Raw genomic sequence first — 18175 nt, 5'->3', positions numbered from 1 at the left:
TGCTGTCAGCCTGAGAAGCGGCTGAACCTGTTTGGTCTTCCACATGTGCTGGAGCCCTGGAGGCGCGGGAAGCTGCCTGCCTTCTTCTGAAAGTGACCCAAACATGCACTCTTCATTTGAGGACGACGAATGGGGCAGAAGATGTCAACCTGTGTTTCGTTTCCCAAGAGTGCATGTGTGGGGGACAGCCGGTAATGGCTGCCTGGGTGGATGCAACCGACTGCTGCACACTTGGGTGCGTGCAACTGTCATGCTGGCTTCCTCTTGCATTGTGCTAGCTCGGTGTGTGTCTCGTTTTAACTCTGTGACATGCATTGTTCCCTCTGCTGCTCATGGAGGATTGTGCTGTGCATGTGTCACAAAGGGTTCTCTGAGGAACTACTTCCTTATGTGCCTCCCTCCTATTGGCTCTGTTTTATGGGCCCCTAGTTTAAGACCAACCATACACAGAGACCCTCGTTGAATAAAGATTCAAGTGTGATTCTATCCTCTTTGGATAGAAGGAGGTGATGGCTGATTTTTGTATCCCACTATCTTTAAGGGTGGCGGAGAGGTCTTAGGTGGTCATGCAATAAGCGATCAGTGAGTCGCTGAATCTCAAGAACCCGCCTTTCCTTTGCACCGTGGAGTGCGCAGTAGATTTGCTAAACCAGAGCAAATAATCAAACTTGTATGTCTGTTTCTTTTTCATACTTGGCCCCGTACCATTGGAATAAACTGACCCTTCAATCCGTACCTGCCCTGCCTTTCGAATTCCAAGAAAATGTTGAAGACATGGATGTTCTGAACGCACTCGCCTGTAACACAAGCGCCAAGATACTTCTCCGGGAGCGAGTTGTGCGCTATACCAAGAACAATAAATAAATATATCGTAATTGTGAATAAACTATCATCTCACATTACACTGGTGACCTCCTAGTCCTCATGAATGCCTCAAGCCTTTTCTAGTCTAAATGTACAAGGGTAGAAACTTTTCAACTCTTCTATGACCACATAGCTGCTTAATCAGCCACTCATGGTCTAAGCCAGCTTTAAAATTGTGACCAGGAGTTTTATTCAATAACTAGCAGCCCGTCCCGACCTTGTCTGGGAGCAATCAGGCTTCTCCGACCCCCGCCCGCCCCGACATTGTCGAGAAGCCCGGGCCCCCGCCCGGCCCGTCCCCCGCCTGCCCCGACCCCGGTCTGCCCCGACATTGTCCGTGGGTCCCCTTACCTCAGCCGCCGCTCCTCCCCCGCGCTCCTCAGTTTACCACTCCTCGCTCCTCACCGCCGCTGGTCACCGCTCCTCCCGCCTGTTCGCTGCTCGTCACCTCACCGCCGCTGGTCACTGCTCCTCCCGCCTGTCCGCTGCTTGTTACCTCACCACCGCTGGTCACCGCTCCTCCGGCCTGTCCGCTGCTCCTCACGTCACCGCTCCTCCCCAGCGACATGTCCGCCGCTCCTCGTCGCGCTCCTGGACGCCGCTCCTCCCCGCACTCCTGACGTGAGCACGCACGTCCCGGCCGGCGCTACTTCGGAGGGACTACTTTTTTTTTTAACGTACATTTTTTAAATAACGTTTTTTAATTTTTATTTATATAGCCTATAACCATCTGCACACCCTGACGATCACAACGGTGTATCAGGTGTGTGGATTGGCGCTGTGGTTCCCGAGTTTACCCGCCTCAAGGTTCTTCCTTTATTATAGTAGTATAGAAGTCACCTTTTCTACGATACATAATTGTAACCCTTATTGACCCATAAACCGTAGTTACAAGCTGACCACGCAGCATCGCTTCCACACAGATTTGAAGCTCGCCGCGGACTCTAGTCCAAGGCTAGGAGCAGACCAGATGATGAAGCATGCCACATAAATGTGGGTGAGGGGTCCCCATTAAAAGATAGTGAGATACGAGCAAGCCTCCGATGATCCTAATACGAATTAATCACACTTTGTTCTTGTTAGACGGACCGGGAGGGTCGGCCGAGACTACGGGGAGAGGTCTCCAGGGAGAGCCGTCTCCAACGACTGTACAGACAAGTAACTTCCCCCCCACAGACGGACACCACACAAGGTTGAAGGTTAACGAGACTTTATATGCAATTCTTAGGTTACGATGATGTGATACAAGGAGGTCTGGACTCAGGGGTCCCCTCGGTTCTAGTCTCTGGCTTAGGAAAGGGGTAGCGGGACAGTCTTTGTTACCAATGAGTGGAAAATAGCTCTCAATCCTCGAGCTCGGCGTTCTAGATGATCGGGCCGCGGCGGAGCCAGCAGGTCCCGAGATGGACGAAGGAAAAACGACGGTCCGCGGCGGAGCCTGCAGGTCCCGGTGAAGATGACGGTTACAACGGTCCGCGGCCACGCCAGCAGGTCCCGACGACGATGAAGGATATGAAGGTTGCGAAGGCTGTGGCAGCGCCAACAGGCAGGACGATGGTGCACAAGACAGAGCTACGGCAGCGCCAGTAGTCCGTCAAGGATGAGTTCCTCTTTACGTCTCTCGACTCCAAGATACAACTGCCTTCCTGCTCTGGAGCTGCCCCAGTTATAGGGCTGGTGTGCTTTGATGTCCGGACTCTCGCACTTGGAGGTCGGGAGGTCCGGGATGAGTGAGTCCAGACACCCAGCAGGGGGGTGGAGCCGGCGCCCGGGGAGGCGATGGGCGAGCGGCACTTGGCGGGGGAGAGCCATCGACACCTCTTTCTCCCATTGACTTGCCAAGTAGCCCGCTCACCTCCTGGTGGATGGTGGTGCCGGGATGTCTGAGGCCTGGCCAGGCCCAGGGTTGGGGTCGATCGGGGGCCAGGCGGCCTCGTGGTGGAGTGTCCAAGATGGCGCCCCAGGATGGGCGCGAGGGCCGGCAGTGGATCGGACCCACGAGGTTGACATGCTCGAGGGCAGGGGTCCCTGAGGGGACAGAGGACGTGCAATGGTGGTGTGTGGTACTTGCGGGCCCGGACTCGGGCCTGGTTGGGCCGGGGGAGAGCGGCCCTTCATGGGGCCTGTCCAACATGCGTCCCCCCCAGCTGAAGGCGGGGAGAGTCACCCATCCTCTTGGGGACTCTCCTCGTCGAGGCGGAAGAAGCGGGACAGGCCATCCGCGTTGGCGTGATCTGGCCCAGGCCGGTGTTCAACTGTGAAGTCCATACCCTGCAGGGAGATGGACAGGCGTAGTAACTTCGGGTTTTCCCCCCGCATCTGCATCAGCCACTGCAGGGGTCGGTGGTCAGTCTGCACCCGAAAGTGGGTGCCAAAAAGGTAGGGCCGGAGTTTCTTGAGGGCCCATACCACAGCGAAGGCCTCCCTCTCTATGGTGCTCCAGCGTTGTTCCCGTGGTAGGAGTCGCCGGCTGATAAAGGCCACCGGTTGATCAAGGCCTTCGGTGTTTACTTGGGACAGGACTGCCCCAATGCCATGGTTGGAGGCATCCGTCTGGACAACGAACTCCCGGCTGTAGTCGGGGGCCTGGAGCACAGGGGCAGAACACATGGCGGCTTTTAGTTGTTCAAATGCAGCTTGGCACTCTGGGGTCCAGTTGACGTTCTTGGGCTGGTTTTTTGACGTGAGTTCTATGAGGGGCCCTACTATGGTACCGTAGTCCTTCACGAACCTTCGATAATATCCTGTGAGGCCCAGGAAGGCTCGTACCTCGGTCTGAGTGATGGGGGGCTGCCAAGACTGGATGGCGGCAATTTTTAGCTGCAGAGGGGCCACCAGGCCGCTTCCCACCTGGTGCCCGAGGTAGGTTACAGACCCTTGCCCAATTTGACACTTGCTGGCCTTGATCGTGAGGCCAGCTCGCTGAAGGGCTTGCAGCACTGCTCGGAGGTGGTGGAGGTGCTCGGGCCAATGGTGGCTGTATACAGCGATGTCGTCTAGGTAGGCGGCGCTGAATCCTTCGAGCCCCGCCAGGACCTGATTGACGAGCCGTTGGAATGTTGCCGGGGCATTCTTCATGCCGAAGGGCATGACGGTGAAATGGTAATGGCCATCGGGGGTGGAAAAGGCAGAACGTTCCTGCGCCCGGGGTGTGAGGCCGATTTGCCAGTAGCCCGCCGTCAGATCGAAGATACTGAGATAGCGGGCAGCTCCCATGCGGTCGATTAGTTCATCTGCCCGGGGTATGGGGTGCGCGTCTGTTCTGGTGACCGCATTCAAGCCCCGGTAGTCGACGCAGAACCGGAGTTCTGGTGTGGTGCCGGGTGCAGCTGCTTTGGGGACCAGTACTACAGGGCTGGCCCAGGGACTGTCTGAGGGCTCGATGACCCCGAGCGTGAGCATCTTGGCCACCTCTTCCTGGATGCAGGCCCGTACCCGATCTGGCACGCGGTAGGCCCGGTGGCGGATAGGGGGGCTGTCCCCCGTGTCCACATCGTGCACACACCAGGGAGTGACACCGGGGGTGAGGGAGAACAGGCTGGCGAACTGTGATAGTAGGGCTTGACACTCTTGGCGTTGTTCTCTGGTGAGGGCCTCCGAGAGTCGGACCCCATCCACGGAGCCGTCTTGCTCCTGAGTCCGTAGGAGGTCAGGGAGAGGCTCGGAGTCTTCTTCAATCCCATTGTCTGTGGCCATCAGGAGGTTGAGCTCTGTTCGCACAAAGTGGGGCTTTAGTCTGTTAGCGTGGAGGACCCGGAGAGGGTTCCGGGAGGATTCCATGTCGATGAGATAGGTGGCAGGGCCCTTGCGCTCGACTACTTTGAAGGGCCCCGTCCATTTGTCTTGCAGGGCGCATGGCTCAGTGGGGGACATCACCCATACCTGTTGGCCAGGTTCGAATTCAATGGATGAGGCATTCTGGTCATACCATTTTTTCATGTCCTCTTGACTGGCCTCTAGGTTGGCTTTTGCCAGTTCCCTGAACCGCCGGGTCTGGTTGCGGAGGGTTAGGAGGTACCGGAAGACATCTGGAGGGTTCTTTAACGGAGGCATCTCCCAGCCTTCTTTGACTAGGCTGAGCGGCCCCCGCACTGGGTGCCCATATAGCAGTTCAAATGGGCTGAAGCCCAGGGATTTCTGAGGGACCTCTCGGTAGGCGAAGAGGAGGCACGGCAGCAGCACATCCCACTGGCGACGGAGGGGCTCTTCCAACCCCCCGATCATCCCCTTTAGCGTGCGGTTGAACCGCTCAACAAGTCCGTTCCCTTGAGGGTGATAGGGGGTCGTGAATCGGTAGGTGACCCCGCACTGTTGCCAGAGAGATTTCATGTATTTAGAAATAAAGTTCGTGCCTCTGTCGCTGACGACTTCTCGGGGGAAGCCCACACGGGAGAAGATCCCCATCAGAGCCCGGCCGACTACCGGGGCTGTCACAGTCCGCAGAGGAACAGCCTCAGGGTAGCGGGTGGCGTGGTCCACTAGCACCAAGATGAATCGATGGCCTTGTTTTGTGCGCGGGTCCAGGGGCCCCACAATGTCTATTCCGACCCTCTCAAATGGGGTAGTGACCACAGGAAAAGGTTGCAGGGGGGCCTTTAGTTTGCGGCCGCTCTTCCCACTGGCTTGGCACGTGGGGCAAGATCGGCAATGCTGGTGCACATCGTTCCTCATTTTGGGCCAGAAGAAGTGGGTCACTAGGCGACTGTAGGTTTTATCTTGTCCCAGGTGTCCTGCTAGGGGGACATCGTGGGCCAGGTTTAGCAGAAAGTCTCTAAAACGGAGGGGTACCACTAATACTCGGTTGGCCCCCAGCTCGGCGATTCTTTGCTCGCTGTACAGCAGATCATTGTCCCAGTAGACCCAATGAGTTCCGGAGGTATCCCCTGCGCTTTGGGCGAGCGCTTGCTGGCGGAGTCCCTCGAGGGAGGGACAGGTCTTCTGTTCTTGGCGAAATTGTTCTTGCGTGGGCCCCCCCTCTTGAGGCCACTGGTCGAGGTTAGCGAGGTCGGAAGGTTGAGCTGGTTCGGGGGGAATGTCATGGTCGGTGGTTTCGGCTGGGGCGACCGGAGGCGGTGGCGCCGGCCATTCGGGTTCTTCTGGGCGGTGGTTGGCACGGGTGGCCATGGACCGGGTGGTGACGCACGCCCAGTCCGGGACGCCTAACATCCCTAGGTGTTCTCTTCGCTCCACGGCTGCCCACGGAGAGCTTTCAAGGTCATTTCCAAGGAGGCAGTCTACGGGGGCATCGTCTCGGACCGTTACTTTCAACATGCCGGAGACCCCTCCCCATTCGAAAGGGACGCAGGCCATCCGACACAGACTTTCCGAGTTATCGGCTGATCGTACAGGGCAGAGAATGTTCGGTAGATACTGTTGTGGGGTCACCAGGTGACAGCGGACGGCTGTTACACTGGCCCCGGTGTCACGAAGGGCTTCGGCCCGGCGTCCATTGATGCTCACCCATTGGCTGTACTTCTGGGTGTTAGCGGGTAGGGGGACCCGCGGGACCATGTCTTTCCCCCCTAAGCATGCTAGAGCCATGGCGGCTGGCTCCCACTCTTGATGCTCTTGTTCGTATTCTTCCTGCTCCTCGGAGATCTGTTCTTCCCCTAGGGCCGCAGCGGCCACTTGGCGGGGTTTTGGGCTCTGGTACTGCGGGCAGTTTGGGTCGTTTGCATAGTGGCCTACTCGTTGGCATCGGTGACACGTGACATTGGCTCTGTACCCCGGTCGCGCCGGGGTGCCGCCCCGGTTGGCCGGGGGGGTGGTGCTGGTAGCGGGGGCGACCGGAGCGTTGTCTCTTCCTCGTCCTTGGCCCCCTCCTCCTCCTCTTGGTCGGTGCTGACCATTGTTGTTCCGGTTCTGTTCGTAGGACCCATTCCGGCCCACTCTGGTGATCTCCCACCGGTCAGCTTCGGCCGCGAGCTGCCGGGGATCCGTTAACTTACTGTCGAGGAGGTGCTGGCGGAGCTCAATGAAGCAATTGTTCGACAGATGCTCCCATACCATCAGATTGAACAGTTGTTCGTAGGTCGTGACGTTGTTTCCTCTGATCCAGCCCTCGAAAGCTCGGCTAAAGTACGTTACATAGTCCACCCAAGTTGTACCCGGGATGCGGGTGCAGTCTCGGAACCTCTGACGGTACATCTCGGGTGTGAGGCCATAGCGGGTGAGGAGTGCCGCTTTCATATGGTCATAGGAGGTCATCTGGTGGTCCGGGAGCTGTAGCAGGGTATCGCGGCCCTCATTGAGGAATCTCCCCCATAGACCGGCTCCCCAATCGCTTCTATCGATCCGGTGTGCAGTCATAGCGATTTCATAGGCCTTAAACCATTGCTGGATGTCGTCCTCTCGGAAATATTCTCGGACAACATCCTTGGGGATGTGTACCTTTTTGTCTGTGGCCCCTGAGGTGTGGGGTCGCTCGGGCACCCCTACTTCTTTATTCTGCTTGCGCAGGTTGATCTCGGCTAGGTTCCGTTCGTGTTCGTACGCCAGTTTCTTTTCCTCGAGCTCCCTTTGTCTCTGTTTCTCCTCTCTTTCTTCTCGGAGACGCAGGTGCTCTAAGTTGATTTTTTGTTCGGCCAACTTGAGTTCGACGTCCATCTTGAGTCGGGACATTTCTAGCTCGTGTAGTCGGGTTCTTTCTCTTTCCTGGATCTCGTCTTGCGAGAGACCCGTTCTTTGCCCTTCAGGGGCCGTGGTGGTTTTTTCTGCGGTGCTTTGATCGGGGGTTCCGGCAGCCCCGGTCTCTGCCCAAGATTCTAGGGCATGCTTAAAATCGTCTTTGGTGCTTAGTCCGGTGGTAGCGATACCCAGTTCGATGCAGAATTGTTTTAGTTCACGATGGCTGTACTCCTCCAGTTTCTCCATTTGGAACTTCTCGGTTGATCCGCTTTCTTTGGTTGTCATTGTGATTTCGTCGTGGGGTGAGCTACTCTCTGTACGTTATGCGGTGATTCGGATCGCGCCGCTGGCCACCAATGTTAGACGGACCGGGAGGGTCGGCCGAGACTACGGGGAGAGGTCTCCAGGGAGAGCCGTCTCCAACGACTGTACAGACAAGTAACTTCCCCCCCACAGACGGACACCACACAAGGTTGAAGGTTAACGAGACTTTATATGCAATTCTTAGGTTACGATGATGTGATACAAGGAGGTCTGGACTCAGGGGTCCCCTCGGTTCTAGTCTCTGGCTTAGGAAAGGGGTAGCGGGACAGTCTTTGTTACCAATGAGTGGAAAATAGCTCTCAATCCTCGAGCTCGGCGTTCTAGATGATCGGGCCGCGGCGGAGCCAGCAGGTCCCGAGATGGACGAAGGAAAAACGACGGTCCGCGGCGGAGCCTGCAGGTCCCGGTGAAGATGACGGTTACAACGGTCCGCGGCCACGCCAGCAGGTCCCGACGACGATGAAGGATATGAAGGTTGCGAAGGCTGTGGCAGCGCCAACAGGCAGGACGATGGTGCACAAGACAGAGCTACGGCAGCGCCAGTAGTCCGTCAAGGATGAGTTCCTCTTTACGTCTCTCGACTCCAAGATACAACTGCCTTCCTGCTCTGGAGCTGCCCCAGTTATAGGGCTGGTGTGCTTTGATGTCCGGACTCTCGCACTTGGAGGTCGGGAGGTCCGGGATGAGTGAGTCCAGACACCCAGCAGGGGGGTGGAGCCGGCGCCCGGGGAGGCGATGGGCGAGCGGCACTTGGCGGGGGAGAGCCATCGACACCTCTTTCTCCCATTGACTTGCCAAGTAGCCCGCTCACCTCCTGGTGGATGGTGGTGCCGGGATGTCTGAGGCCTGGCCAGGCCCAGGGTTGGGGTCGATCGGGGGCCAGGCGGCCTCGTGGTGGAGTGTCCAAGATGGCGCCCCAGGATGGGCGCGAGGGCCGGCAGTGGATCGGACCCACGAGGTTGACATGCTCGAGGGCAGGGGTCCCTGAGGGGACAGAGGACGTGCAATGGTGGTGTGTGGTACTTGCGGGCCCGGACTCGGGCCTGGTTGGGCCGGGGGAGAGCGGCCCTTCATGGGGCCTGTCCAACAGTTCTCTATCCAACCGGTATGGATATATGTACAGTAGGGATTGCGCCCTTTAGATGCTTCCTTGGCTAGTATGCCTCATCTTCTCTTGTTCTGAAAACCTCTGGTTTTAGAGCCACATCTGTGAGGCATCGAATCCCCCCCCCCCCCCCTCCCCCCCCCTTACAGACTGCACATATTTACTCTTCTGGTGCAGCCCTGACTCTGTCATGGTAGCTGTCTTCTGGAATACATGTCACCTCTCCTAATACTTTCCGAAAACATTCCGCTAGCACAGGATACAATACTCCAGATCTCAACTTTAAAACTGGCCCGAAGGTAGCAGCTGAGGCCTCCAGAATAGGACCCATGACTTAAAATATGTTCGACAGAACTGAAGAGAATACCAGAGATAAGGCTTCCAACATCACACATGAGGACCGAACACAAAGCTCCCAGCTGGCCCTTCACTACTGGGCACACTAACCCCAGAGAATATCTTAAGGACTGGACATAAGTCCTTCTGAACTAGACACAATCACTCAGATAAGGTCTCCGGAACAGAACACAATACTCCAGTTCTGTGAATGACCCAAGTGATCGGCTGTGTCAAAATGCCCATTTCTACAATGCTCGCTTCCACCATATCTAGGCATCTTTACTGAAGAAAAACACTTTGTAAACACCAGCTTTATCCCAAAAGAGTAGTATATTGCGGGAGTTTTTATTTATTTTTTTGTAATTTTTTTTTATTTTTTAGTATTTTGTGGGAGTTGTGGTTCTTTCCACTTCCACAATATCTTCCCAAATCTTTTCACATTTTAGATTTTCAATTAGAATTGTGTGTCATATTTGAGAAGTAGAGTGCTCTTTTTATTTATTTTTTGCCGTGAAGTCAATATGTGGCTATGAAATAAGGATAGAAATAAACTGCTTAATCATCCCTTTCATAGAATTCAAAGTATACCATCATTTACTCCTTAAGAAGATGTTTTTAATATCTTCAAAATCATAGATTTAAGTAATAAGGTTGACATACATGATAGGATGAGAAATAACAAAGAGGTGGGTGGAGGGTCCCAGGGAATCTTTAGTGATCACACAGTTATAGCCCCCGGAGCAAAGTACAACTGAACAACAAAAATAACTATGGGTCAAAATGGGGAGAGGATGTGTCTTATTAAGAGGTGTGTCTGGGTGAATGTATGTGTGTTAAACCAATGTTTTGAATAGCACACAACTCTGTATCGCACAGGATGGGAAAAATATCCATCAGTTTATCGTCCTTTGCCGCCCTATCATCATTTGAAACCTTTCCCAAATGTGGAAGCAAAGTTGTTGCCACCACAACAAGGAAAAGGTGGTGCGTGGTAACTGAGATATTATTAGATAAACTGAGGAGCAGTGCAAGAAAAGAAATAGTGAAAAACAAAAGGTAAGGAGAAAACAGTGCTCTAAATTTAAAATTGGATAATGAACGCTAGGGAACTTTATTCTGGTGCCGTTCACTTCCAAGGTTAAAAAATTCAGTGCAAAACAATCAGTGAGTAACCCTAATACACACTGATTCATATCATTGTGGTCGACATGTTTCTGCGGTCTATAGATCAATAAGTATCATCCGCTTCATCAGGACCTAAAGTAAATGCTACTGCTCAAAAGTGCGTTAAAAAGGAATTTGATACAGATTTCACCTGATCAAACCTGGTGGTCCTCCTTTAGGGTTAGAGGAACGTGCCACTCCTCACCTGGCTACAGCTCAGGAAGATAGTGCACTGCTCTGCCCGTCGGTACACTCGGCAGCCGTCTGTGCTGCTGGGGAGGTCATGTTTTCTCCTTACCTTTTGTTTTTCACTATTTCTTTTCTTGCACTGCTCCTCAGTTTATCTAATAATATCTCAGTTACCACGCACCACCTTTTCCTTGTTGTGGTGGCAACAACTTTGCTTCCACATTTGGGAAAGGTTTCAAATGATGATAGGGCGGCAAAGGACGATAAACTGATGGATATTTTTCCCATCCTGTGCGATACAGAGTTGTGTGCTATTCAAAACATTGGTTTAACACACATACATTCACCCAGACACACCTCTTAATAAGACACATCCTCTCCCCATTTTGACCCATAGTTATTTTTGTTGTTCAGTTATACATGATACGATGCAAATGCATCAGATAACTGGAAAAATGTATACCCAAAAGTATGTTTTTATAAAATCTGGGTGCAAGTCAAATTTTCAAAATACACCAAGCATTAAATTGTAAGATATGAACTGCAGATTGATAAACACTAATTCCTTTGCTAGAGAATTCTGGAATAAGTCCAATGTGCAATAGGATCTAGTTATGATGGCTGATAAACATAAAATGCAGCACTAGAGCTAATTACTGTACACTTGCTCACTTGTTTTCGTGGGGTGTCAGGGTTAATTCCGAAGAAATTCGGACCAACCTTGCACGAGTCATTGTTACTTGCCACAATATCCAACAACACCATGTGGTTAGTTTCATTATTTATGTAGCTTACAAAAAGGGGAAGAAGTGGCTAGGTCTCCTAATAAACCGTACAAAGTAAACTGATCGAAAAGATCTGTTTGCGTATGTTGCCTCATTGGAATTATGCTGCAGGCGTAGGCCAAATTATGCAGCAAGAAAAGCCAAATGATGAGGTGTAATGCAGTACATTTTGAGATAGTATTAAATATTTGGACATTTTAACACTGTTTAACACTGTGCCACATTGGTTACATCTCATTAGTACCAGTTTAACACTCAAATTTAGCAATAAGCAAAAGAAAGGTGACCTGCCAACCTTTCCAAAGGGCCTACCGCTACGCTGCAACATGTGTTCATGTTTTGAATAACTTTTGAACCGTTTGAGCTGAAAACAATTAGGTTTTTGTTATAATCTGCAGATTTTGCAGCAGTAGATGGATTATGCGGCAAATCTATAATTGTGCGAAAAATGGCGCAGCTGCACAATTGAAGAATACCATTAGCCCTGATTTTAGGTAGGCCTATGATTAACGTTTTGTGTATGTACAGGTCAAGCTATTTAGTTACTCCATAATGCAGTCTTCTTTGATTAAAAAAAAAAATAAGTCAGCATTCCAATCTGCCATGCATTTCTAACTGGTACCAAAGGGGGTGGTGATGGACGGAGCATCTGAACCAATCAAACACTCACACCCAGTCAACAGATCTGGGTTTAATCCATCACTGTTCTTTAGCCCACTCTGCCACCCCAGTTCAGACTTGGCCATATGCAAATCAGTCTGACCCTGTGCCGCATGGGAACAGTCCAGCCCTAACTGCCAAGCCATGTCTTTCCTGGACCGAAAACAAGCTTCCGTGGACCGGTTTCTGGCATTCCAGCCGTCTTCAGCCCGGCTTGCTTGACTCCAGTGGCAAGTGAGCAAGGGACTCACGTCTGAGCATACCCTGCCAACTTATGACGAACAAAGCGGTACAAAAGGGGGTGGTGATGGACGGAGCATCTGAACCAATCAAACACTCACACCCAGTCAACAGATCTGGGTTTAATCCATCACCGTTCTTTAGCCCACTCTGCCAGACTAATCCAAACTGGCCAAAATACTTCAAATGGGGCTTCCAGAACTGTATTCAATATTCCAATCGCCTCCCTTGCAAATGGGCCTAACATTCCAGCTGTGTCCTCTAAAGTGGTGCAACACTCATGATGTGGCCTTCACAATGGGTATGATACTCCAGATGTGTACTCCAGAATGAGGCGTAATACTCCAGGTGTGGCGTCCAGAACTGGGTACAATATTCCAGATATGGATTTCAGAACTAGACCAATAGTTTAAATGTGGGCTTCAGAACTGGCGCATTGCTCCAGATGAGGCATAGAAATTACTTGAACAGTTGTGATTCAGTCGCAATGATGTCAGCATCTGAACAGTGGGAAGTGGCCCAATGCCACCTGTCACTCAAAAGGAAGGCTTAAATAATCTTACATAGAAGTAAACTAATTGTAGTACGTCCTACTTCTAAAACAGTCTACAATCGGTGTACTGGTATTTGAAAGCAAATGCAGAATACTACTGTGTTTAGAGCAGAAATTGAGTTTTAATCATTTTATCCATTTAATTGCTTTAATTTATCCAAAAAAATCCTAATGCCATGAGGGCTTTATCCATACTGCTCCTAATTTAGTGTAGTGATTCCCACAACATTTTTGCTATTTATTAACTGTGATAGGAGATTGAAGGTCATCTGTGTCACAAGATAATGTTGGTATTGAATGCTTTTGTAATTGTTGTGGCACATTCAGTCTGATAGGTATTTGCGTTGTCTTGGAGTCCTTTCGTGGAGTTATTTGTTTTATTGAAGTAAGTGGAGTATGTTACTGGCAATATCCTGTGCATCGTCCATCGTTCGTTTAAGAATAGCTGTGAACAGAGTAGACGGAACCTCACTCAAGAAAACATCTCCCTCATCTCATTAAACATGTTTTTCTTGTGTCTGTGAAAGGCTTTAAACTACAGTCTTTCCTAGCTTTACTTAATATAGTCTCTCTTATGCACTCATCTTAGACTCAAAAAGTTCATCCGTGGTCTATGTGATTTACATTGTAGATTAAGGTAATTCTCTGGAGTAGTTCTCCCAGCTCAAGAATATGTGGGATCTAGGCTCGGAAATAAATCAAGTGGGAGCCTTACTGCATGTTTCCTCAAGAAGACTGTGCAGCCTAATGTGGTTTGGTCTTATTGCATTCTCTAGTTTCTCAATGCTTGAATGTGATGTCTGTTCCATTGTACTGAATTATTTTCTCTTAGGGCATAGTTGGGCGCCATTGTAGCTCCTCGATTAATGCCCATCTGGAGGGATCACCTTCGAGTATTTTCCCTGTTTGGATCAGGGACTCCGGTTAGGTATTTAATAGGGATGTAATGCGCACTGTGTTTGTAATGTTGATCAAATGTTGTTGTTCCGCCTATAAAATAGGCAAGATCTGCCATGTATGGGATTACTTTCGCTCTGATGCTCAACTTTCTTAGCATGGGGCAAAGGGGTGTGATTACCTTCTCTTATGTTATCATCTGATGCTTTCTTGGCTGTGGTTGGGGCCACTGGAATTATGTGATGCTGCAGCATTCTCTGCATAATTATAGATTTAATGCATTTGCCACATAGCCAGCTGTGTTTTCGTCATAATTTCAGATTTCAACAAAAAAGCCTATAACTCAACCAGATCAAAAGTTACTAAAGACAAAAAGGTGACATACATAGGCTGCGCCATGGCAAACCCTTTGCAAAGATTAACTGGTCATCTTTCAGTTTCCAATTCCTTTATTCGGGTGTTAACTGATACTTTTGAGGTGAAGCTTTATCCAAACATTGTTAAAATGGCAAAATAATACTGCCATAGAACGTGCTGCGAGATTTGTTTTTCTTGCCACGTAATTTAGTCAATCCTGCTGTACAATTTCATTCTTCATTGCCACATGAAGGGGCCCGGAGAAGCATGCTACTTGCAATGAATTGTTTCAAGGACATCTCAGGGGTAGTGATCACTCCTGGTTCCTGCAGCACATGCAAGGGCCTGGGGTATCAAGAGCCCTAGGTTCCTGTCAGTTCCTACCTCTCACCATAGAGTAGAGGCAGTGGCCTTTTAAATGCATCACTCATTCAAGGCTGCGTCCCAAAATCATTTAAGGACGCCACTGTGGTCTCTCTGATAAAAAAGGTTGGCGCCGACTTATCAGAACCATCTAATTACCGCCCCATCTCCTTGCTCCCATACTTAGCCAAGGTTTTGGAGGCACATGTTGCAAAATCTATGTCTGCCTTTATAGAACAGTCCGAACATCTGGATCCTCATCAAGCCGGCTTTCGTCCAGGGCATTCGACTGAGATGGTTATCTTGGCAGTCCTGGACGAGCTTCGTAGGGAGGCTGACATCGGACCCCCCAGGCTCTGGTTCTCTTGGATTTGTCTGCCGCGTTCGACACGGTGGACCATAAGATCCTGGTGGACCGTGTCGGACGCGCAGGCTTCCAGGGCAGAGCTTTGAGTTGGATTACCTCCTTTTTGGAAGACCGAACACAGGCTGTTCGCCTGGCAAATTTTACTGCGCCAGGGCTGAATACCACATGTGGGGTTCCCCAGGGTTCCTCCCTATCCCCACACCTGTTTAACATCTATTTACTTCCCCTAATCAAAGCCTTAAAACAGAGGAAAGTAACAACATTTAACTACGCAGACGATCTGCAGCTCTCCTTCACCATAGACAATTCCACCGAATCTATTACCAACTTTCAGGACACTATGGTGTTCATCCCCAATTGGATGGATCATAACCATCTGAAACTGAACCCCGGAAAGACGGAGGTACTGCTGATAGGAGATAGTTGTATCTCCTGGGGCCCTCACTATTGGCCAGCAGAACTAGAGTCTTTCCCTAAACCCTCCTCTTCCGTAAAAAGTCTGGGGGTGACTATTGACAAAGATCTGTCTTTAAACACTCAAGTAGGTACATTAGTTTCTAAATGTTTTTTCCAACTGCGAAAGATCCAAAAGATACATCACTTGTTCACCCAGGCAGCACTGATACAAGTTGTGATTGGCCTAGTCTTATCCCATCTAGATTATGCGAATTCAATCTATCTAGGCCTCCCTTCTTATCAGATGAAGAGGCTCCAGCTTGTACAGAACCAGGCAGCAAGACTGATCTATCAGCAGCCTAAGTGGGAATCGGCCAGATCTTTGATAAAAAAGCTGCACTGGCTCCCACTGCTCCAGCGGGCCACCTTCAAACCGCCTGCCTCACTTTTAAATCCCTAAATTGTTATAGCCCAATCTTTATTAACAAATTGATCCTGAGGTATGTTCCAACCCGTGATCTCCGTTCTAAACATCAAAATCTGTTGGTGAGCATAAAATTCAAACGCAAGCGACATGGTGGGTGTTGCTTTGGATATGTGGCACCACAACTATGGAACTCACTCCCATGGGAGATCCGCTCTTGCCCCGATTGAGAAAGCAGCTTAAGACATGGCTGTTCATACAGGCACATGAGTAAACCGTCCCTACTGAAGTCATGTCAGAAGAGTCAACTCATAACTGCTCAAAATAGCGCCATGAAACCTTGGTCAAAGTGCGCTTTACAAATTGGTTATAACATAACATAACATCCCTTCTGCAGTTGTTCCTGCTGTGCATCAATCACAGAGAGTGGAGGGGCCACTCCTCTTGGCTGCAGAACTTGCAGGGTCCTAGGGCCTGGAGTCTCGAGAGCTCTAGGTTCCTGTTCAGTTCCTACCTCTCACCATAGAGTAGAGGCAGTAGACCAGCACATCCATTCTGCAGTTGTTCCTGCTGTGCATCAGTCACATAGAGTGGAGGGGCCCCTTCTCTTGGTTCCTGCAGAACATGCAAGGGCCTGGAGTATCCAGAGCACTGGGGTGCTGCCAGTTCCTACCTCTCACCATAGAGTAGAGGCAGTGGCCAGCATGCCTCTGCTGCAATAGTTCCTGTTGTGCATCAATCACAGAGTGGAGGGGCCACTCCTCTTGGTTCCTGTGGACCATGCAAGGGCCTGGAGTATCCAGAGCACTGGGGTGCTGCCAGCTCCTACCTCTCACCATAGAGTAGAGGCAGTGGCCAGCATGCCTCTGCTGCATTTGTTCCTGTTGTGCATCAGTCCCAGAGAGTGGAGGGGCCCCTTCTCTTGGTTCCTGTGGACCATGCAAGGGCCTGGAGTATCCAGAGCACTGGGTTCCTGTCAGTTCCTACCTCTCACCATAGAGTAGAGGCAGTGGCCAGCTCGCCCCTTGTGTAGTTGTCCCCTACCCGCCCTCTATGGCTGTAGTCTCTGAAGTAAAACAAGGAAACTGCTCAACTTCACAGCCAAGCCTCGGTCACGTGACCCTTCGAGCTTAAAGGTTGTACTCCAGCCTCAACCAACGCTCGAGGGCGGGGGAGTTCCCTTTCTCCGATGTGCATGTGAAGGGGACGCCACGCTACAGAAGTCTACATCTAAACAAGGATTCTAACAGTTTGAATGTAATCGCAAACACCTCTTGGGAAGAACAGAGACGATTAGCCGAACGCCCTCCCTCGCACTGTAGGAGTGGTACGACCCTCTTCGCAACGCTGGGTGCGGCGGAGACCGTACCACCAAAGGAGAAAAGGGGGAAACTGGATAGAGGCGTGACCCATCACACGCCTCGCGAAAGAAAAGGAGAGACCCTTCGACGGTAAACGTGAACTCAAGGGGTCTCCTCAGAGCTGATGCCCGCCGTTTGAGCGGACGGCTCAGCGCCACCGTGTGAAGGGTTGCGCCGGGGCGCGCGCGCCCCCGCGGCAGCAGTGGTACGGTCCGGGGCGGGAGGGGGTCGGGTGGGAAATGCCCGCCGCCTCCTTCTCGAGTCATTCTACCGAGGAGGCGCCGAGGAGGGATCCGGGCATCGACGGGGCGCGGGGGTGACGCACAGCCGGACACCCGACCCACCCACCTTCAGGGACCACGGACAGCCACACCGCCCCTCCTGACTTCGCGGGGCGGGCTGCTCCCTCCCCTCACATTTTCATTTGGAAGAGGCCACATTTTAAAGAAGGAAACCCATTTTTGGCGGTTGATAAATATTTTTGGGGTGGACCCTTCCCCATTCCCCCCACCCCTCCGCAGTCAGTTGGAATCACCGGGACTAAAAGAGGAAGGCGGCGGCCGCCGGTACCATTCCCTACCCGCAGGGGGGCGGCGGGATTCCCCCAGCAGGTACTCGTTTACTGTATGTTTGTGGGGGGTGGGGCTGAAGCCTGTACAAATAGCGAAATCTAAAGAATCCTTATGTTGTCTTCCATGTTTAGGCTTATCTGGCCCATTGTTAGCAGAACGCTTAGGTCGGGGTGTAGGGCCACCCCTGCCTCATGATTGGAGCCTGCCGGGGGCGCCCCACACCGGTGTTATCAGTGGAACATGCCATCTAGGCAAGGGGGAGGGGTGCAGTGCTAGGCCTGGCTCGCCCTGAGGATGCTTGACCAGCCCCCCTTTTTATCGAGGCATGCTCATCCTGGATGAACCCCCTCTGCCCCTGGGACAGTCCCTACATGCATGTCCTGGTGGAGGCACCCCCACCCCACCCCTAATGGGCTGTCACGTGCAGCACCAGTGTTATCACTGGAACATGTCATCTAGGCATGGGGGAGGGGTTGCAGTGCTAGGCCTGGCTAGCCCTGAGGCTGCTTGACATGCCCCCCTTTTTATCGAGGCATGCCCTTCCTGCATTGGGCTGAAGCCCCCTCTGCCCCTGGGACAGTCCCTGCA

The 18175-nt window shown here is 51.7% G+C and overlaps 1 protein-coding gene across 3 annotated transcripts in view; it reads left to right on the top strand.

The window, feature by feature from the left end:
- The window catches only part of GNB2 (G protein subunit beta 2), a 271009-nt gene that overhangs the window by 41699 nt on the left and 211135 nt on the right, over nucleotides 1-18175 (top strand). Inside the window, exon 1 of one of the 3 annotated variants that reach the window (XM_086946183.1) lies at nucleotides 16781-17626. The exons of 1 other annotated variant lie outside the window; for it this stretch is intronic. The gene's annotated coding sequence lies outside the window, so the exon portion shown is untranslated. Of the gene's footprint in view, nucleotides 1-16780; nucleotides 17627-18175 lie in introns of those variants that run through there. One more of the 3 variants, XM_086946185.1, reaches the window with a different exon arrangement.

The sequence above is a fragment of the Lissotriton vulgaris genome, chromosome 12 (assembly GCF_964263255.1).
Source record: "Lissotriton vulgaris chromosome 12, aLisVul1.2, whole genome shotgun sequence".
In the NCBI taxonomy this organism is placed as follows: Eukaryota; Metazoa; Chordata; class Amphibia; order Caudata; family Salamandridae; genus Lissotriton; species Lissotriton vulgaris.
Note: the sequence above shows the minus strand (reverse complement) of the source record. Positions and strands in the feature narration are given on the sequence as shown.